The following is a 6,420-nucleotide window of genomic DNA, read 5'->3' on the forward strand; positions in this document are numbered from 1 at the left end:
TGAAATAAAATCCAAAGCTTTACTTTTAGCTACGAAACTTTTCATAGCCGAAAAAGGTGGCGGCGACTTTTAGGGACGAAAAGTATCGTCGCTAAATGTGTGAAGAGAATCTAAAGGTTTACTTTTAGCTACGAAAATTTTCGTAGCTAAAAAAAGTGGCTGAAGCTTTTAGCGACAAAAATGTCATCGCTAAATGTGTGAACAATTCTTCAAATAATATCCAAATGTTTGCTTTTAGCTACGAAAATTTTCGTAGCTAAAAAACGTCGTTGGGACTTTTAGCGACGAAAATTTTCGTCGCTAAAGTCTTTTTATTTTAATTTCATCTCAAATTTCCTTTCATCGTATTTTTCCTGATATACACCTGTTATATAAAATATTTCATCATATTCATATTCACATCCATTTAAACCGAAACTATATAAATCCATCCAGACATAAGCTACATTCATCCAAACATAAACTGCATCCATCCAGACATAAACTACATTCATCCAAACATAAATTGCATCCATCCAGACATAAACTACATTCATCCAAACATAAATTGCATCCATCCAAACACAAACAATCCTATGGAAAAAAACAAATGAAAAGAGAGAGAACATATGAGAGATGATCCAGACATATGAAAAGAAAAACAATCTTAACCTAGGTTAAGGTTTAGGTTATAGGTTTTGGTTTAGGTTAAGGTTTAGGTTTTGGGTTTAGGTTAAGGTTATAGGTTTAGGTTAGGTTTAGGTTATAAGTTATAGCTTTGGAATTTGAGAATATGTTAAGGTTTAAGTTTAGGAATTCGGGTCGGGTTCGGGATCGGGTTTAGGCTTGGGTTTTCAAGTTTAGGGTTTAGGTTAGGGAGTTGAGATTGGGATTTGGAGTAGGTTTAGGTTTAGGGATTTGAGAATATGTTAAGGTTTAGGTTTAGGAAATCGGGTTTGAGTTTGGGATCGTGTTTAGGCTTGGGTTTTCAAGTTTAGTTTTAGGTTTAGGTTAGGGAGTTGAGATTGGGATTTGGTGTAGGTTTAGGTTTAGGGATTTGAGAATAGGTTAAGGTTTAGGTTTAGGAAATCGGGTTCGGGTTCAAGTTCAGGATCGGGTTTAGGTTTGGGTTTTCAAGTTTATGTTTAGTTTTAGGTTAGGGAGTTGAGATTAGGATTGGGTGTAAGTTTAGGTTTAAGGATTTGAGAATATGTTAAGGTTTAGGTTTAGGAAATCGGGTTCGGGTTCGGGATCAGGCTTAGGCTTGGGTTTTTAAGTTTAAGTTTAGGTTTAGGTTAGGGAGTTGAGATTAGGATTTGGCGTAGGTTTAGGTTTAGGGATTTGAGAATTGGTTAAGGTTTAGGTTTAGGAAATCGGGTTCGGGTTCGGGATCGTGTTTAGGCTTGGGTTTTCAAGTTTAGTTTTAGGTTTAGGTTAGGGAGTTGAGAATGGGATTTGGTGTAGGTTTAGGTTTAGGGATTTGAGAATAGGTTAAGGTTTAGGAAATCGGGTTCGAGTTCAGGTTCGGGATCAGGTTTAGGCTTGAGTTTTCAAGTTTAGGTTTAGTTTTAGGTTAGAGAGTTGAGAATATGTTAAGGTTTAGGTTTAGGAATTTGGGTTCGGGTTCAGGATTGGGTTTAGGCTTGGGTTTTCAAGTTTAGGTTTAGGTTTAGTTTAGGGAGTTGAGATTAGGATTTGGTATAGGTTTAGGTTTAGGGATTTGAGGATTGGTTAAGGTTTAGGTTTAGGAAATCGGGTTCGGGATCAGGTTTAGGCTTGGGTTTTCAAGTTTAGGTTTAGGTTTAGGTTAGGGAGTTGAGATTGGGATTTGGTGTAGGTTTAGGTTTAGGGATTTGAGAATATGTTAAGGTTTAGGTTTAGGAAATCGGGTTTGGGTTCGGGATCGGGTTTAGGCTTGGGTTTTCAAGTTTCGGTTTAGGTTTAGGTTAGGGAGTTGAAATTGGGATTAGGTGTAGGTTTAGGTTTAGGGATTTGAGAATACATTTAGGTTTAGGTTTAGGTTTAGGTTTTAGCTTATAGGTTTAGGTTATAGGTTTAGGTTTTGGTTTTAGGTTTAGGTTATAAGTTTAAGTTATAAGTTATAGGTTATAGGTTTTGGTTTAGGTTAAGGTTATATGTTTTGGTTTAGGTTAAGGTTTAGGTTTTGGGTGTAGCTTTTGGTTATAGGTTTAGGTTATAGGTTAAGGTTATAGGTTTAGGTTAGGTTTATGTTTAGGTTATAGGTTATAGCTTTGGGAATTGAGAATAGGTTAAGGTTTAGGTTTAGGAAATCGGGTTCGGGTTCGGTATCGGGTTTAGGCTTGGGTTTTCAAGTTTAGGTTTAGGTTTAGGTTAGGGAGTTGAGATTGGGATTAGGTGTAGGTTTAGGTTTAGGGATTTAAGAATACATTTAAGTTTTAGGTTTAGGTTTAGGTTTAGGTTTTAGCTTATAGGTTTAGGTTATAGGTTTAGGTTTAGGTTAAGGTTAAGGTTATAAGTTTAGGCTATAGATTAAGGTTTAGGTTAAGGTTATAGGTTTTGGTTTAGGATAAGGTTTAGATTTAGGTTTAGGTTAAGATTATAGGTTTAGGTTATAGGTTAAGGTTATAGGTTTAGGTTAGGTTTAGGTTTAGGTTATAGGTTATATATAGGTTATAGCTTTGCGAATTGAGAATAGGTTAAGGTTTAGGTATAGGAAATCGGATTCGGGTTCGGGATCGGGTTTAGGTTCGGGTTCGGGGTGGGGTTTAGGTTTGGGTTTAGGTTAGGGATTTGAGAATAGGTTTAGGTTATAAGTATATATTTAGGTTAAGTTATAGGTTAAGGTTTAGAAAATTGAGTTTAGGTTATAGGTTATAGGTTATAGGTTATAAGTTAAAGTTTAGGTTATAGGTTCAGGTTATAGGTTATAGTTATAGGTTTAGGGTGCAGTTTTGGTTAAGGGTGTGCTTCCTGCAAATACAGATATAAACACGGCCACCAGCGCAAATGGTCAAGCCCCTCCAATGCTGTCCATAGGAAATTGACAGCTTCATCATGGTCATAACAGCGGTTCTCACCTTTCAGGGACCCCCGCTCATCCGGATAGCTCCGACGCACATCCGAGTCTGCTCCATTAATTTCGAGTAAATACATAAACACGGCCTGTCCAAATGGCCAGGCCCCTCCAATGCTCTCCATAGGAAATGGACAGCTTCATCATGATCATAATAGCGGTTCCCACCTTCCAGGGACCCCCGCTCAACATCCAGATAGCTCCGACGCACATCCGCGTCTGCTCCATCAATTTCGAGCAAGTACATTTAAAAACAAGTTAGGCATCTATTTTTTTATGGATGAAAACCAATCTTGAAGACTATTCATCAGGCAGTCCCTACAATGGATAGTAGTTGGACATTGAATGATTAAAAGCATTAACCACTTCTGTTGATTTTCTGTATATACACAAGATTCATAGGCTGAAAAATTGCCATTGAGTTCGTGTTTTATGTTTGATTAGTAGAGACAGACAAGCTCTTTATACCATATGACCTACAGCTAATGAAAATTTTAAGTAAATTGTACGAGGTTTATAATAATCTTAGAGTGTAGAAAATTTCCTAGTATGTGCATTTCAGTCTGAGTTATTTCTCTAATCACGATAGCCTTGGGAAGGTTGATACGAGGGATGGGTTAATTGCAAGAGGCCTGATTAAAACTGTATTAGGTTATCTTACCGGACATAATCATTTCAGGACCAGCAAGATAACCCAATATAGTTTTAATCGGCCTCTTGCAATCAACCCATCCTTCGTATCAACCCTCCCAAGGCTATCGTCATTAGAGAAATAACTTAGACTGAAATGCACATACTTGGAAATTTTCTGCACTCTAAGATTATTATAAACCTCGTACAATTTACTTGAAATTTTCATCAAATGAAATAGTACATGAGTGAGAGAAGACAACGTAACCTTTTATATAGAAGCCAAAAATTGATAGGTTGGGATTGTCCTATCGAGGAGATTTTTGGGCGTAGTCCATCTGCTATTGGGACAAACACGCATGGGTTTGGATTATTGGACCATGGACCCCACCTATCATTGAAAACCAAGGATTAAAATGGTGTGACAATCTATATGTGGTAAGATATATCTATGAATCCCTTGTGTAGTATTTGTGGATTATGTATTTGTGGATAATGTATAGTTGTGTACTATCATTTATACAAGAACATGTCCTGACTATATATGGACACACATGCTAAGACATACGTATGTGAGATTGGTGAAGCTAAATTTCAATGGATCACATTAACTCGACAAAATCAAATGTTAGGGTCAGTCTTGGGGTGTTGTCATTGCACTATTAGCTCATATATGATTGTTACACATATGATGAACGGTTCCAATCTTTGGATCATCTGTACATGTGGGCCCATGATGGTGATCTTGAACCAGCACATAGGGGAAGCAAAACCCATAAAGAAGATCTACCCATAGCCAAACAGTCACACAGACTATAACAACCATCAAACTACATTCATACAGGTCATAAAGAAACAAGATAAGGAAAAAAAAAAAATAAGGCATCATTTTTTAATCCATGTCTTAACCCAATCCGTTGATTTCTCACAAACATCACGGTGCCCCCTTCGCTTCCCGCCTACTATGACGGGCAACCCTCTCCTTACCATAGCAATCCTCATTTTAGATGGCAGATACTCACCATCTCTTCAGTTACTCACCAATATTGGACATTTGTTTGTCTAATTTAGACCACTTATTCTTTTTCATTTACCATTCCGTTTAATTTCCACAGTTTGACACCTAGGATCATTCAGTTGGTATGAATTTCAAGTTGCCACTGACTTAGAATGGGCCTTATTTATCTGGATGGTTTCAATTGAGAAACATAAATGCCTGGCAGGGGCAGCTCTGAAAGCATTGCAATGCAATTCCTATCAGAATCATATCTATACACATGAAACTAAATAAAAATGTTTACTGACAGAAACATACTACCCAACACTGACATTATGGACACTGTTTATGCATACTAAACAAGGAAAAGGCTTTGCCTAAGCTTTTGACATACAGTATCCAACAACAATGATGTTTCTCAAATGAGCTATTTAAAAAAACATGAGCTTTTGAGATTATAGTATCCAACAACAATGATGATTCATCAAATGAGCTATTTAAAAACATATTGAAATGCATTCAACCACATTCCTTCCTTTGAGGAAGAACTTAGCCAAATGGGCTATAGAAAATCCATGCAACCAAACAACTAAGGCATGTTACATAATATTCCGGCCACATTTTTAACTCAGATTCATGCAGGTACAGCAGGACAAAATTAACCATGTAAATATCCATGTTCCCATTGCATGAGCATCATCTGTGCTCTTGAATGTTGACAGTGTTGAACACCATCTTTAAATTAATTATTTACTAATTTGCTGCATACAACATTTTTCCTTCTTCTAGGGTATTCCTTGATATTATTTTCAAAATGTGTTGGTCTGGATCCGGAAGTCCCTTTATCCTACATCCTTGTATCCATGTCCAAGAGATCACAACTGTCTCTGAGATTCAAGGAGACAGTGCCCAACAGAATCTGGGTTTTTAATGCGTGTGTTGTGTGTGTGTGTGTTGTGTGTGTCTATTTTAGATCTTTTGTGTTTTCATTATTCTTTGAGTTTATTTTAAAATATGGATGGATTAGTATGCCGAGCATCTTGAAGTCACAATATCCAACACCTTGTCATGTGCCCATCACCATGGCTAGATTCCTATGTTAGTTTTGGACCATTTAAAAAATGGTGGTGACTCTTCAAACATACACATGGCATAGTAGTACAGCCATGCTGTACAGATGGGTCAGTGGGCCCCAAAAATAGCCCTATGGGCCAAGATTCAACCTACCAGGAGCATGCATGTTAGAAAAAGGACCCCAGGGCCATTTAGACATGAATTACAGACTATTTAAACCCAAAAAATCACACTCCCTCACTCCTATATGAATTTTTCTATTATAAGGGAGAGAGGGACTGGGGAGAGTGGAAGAAGGAGCTCCTCGGGGGAGCTGATTTGGGAAAAATCCCCCTTACCACTACCCACAACGGACCCGCAACCATGCTCCACCATAGAGAGTCGCCCACCGATGATAGAAAAGTAACCATCCAACCCTCTCAAATTTCAGCATTGTAAAACTATTTGCATGCACCCTTACGAGCTAATTCTGTCAACGCAGGGCCTCGATATGTCAATCCGCAAACCTGAAACCTTAGGAGCGGCACCATGAATCGACAAACTACTCTTAGGTGTGGACCATTACCTTAGGTTGCCAATTATCGAACCTATGTCACAATTAGTGATTGTGTAATGAAATTTGGAGTTTGCAGGTTAAACATTGAAAAATTCTTAGGTGTTATACCCTCCATGAATTGTGAATTTT

General features: G+C 37.6%; 1 long non-coding RNA gene across 1 annotated transcript; it reads left to right on the plus strand.

Moving 5' to 3' along the window:
• Window positions 1–864: 864 nt before the first annotated feature.
• Window positions 865–2,446, plus strand: LOC131221619 (uncharacterized). The gene is made up of 4 exons (XR_009159496.1): window positions 865–1,058; window positions 1,337–1,495; window positions 1,748–2,109; window positions 2,154–2,446. It is a non-coding gene; the product is annotated as an uncharacterized LOC131221619 (long non-coding RNA).
• Window positions 2,447–6,420: the final 3,974 nt, after the last annotated feature.

Source organism: Magnolia sinica, chromosome 12, assembly GCF_029962835.1.
Source record: "Magnolia sinica isolate HGM2019 chromosome 12, MsV1, whole genome shotgun sequence".
Taxonomy (NCBI): Eukaryota; Viridiplantae; Streptophyta; class Magnoliopsida; order Magnoliales; family Magnoliaceae; genus Magnolia; species Magnolia sinica.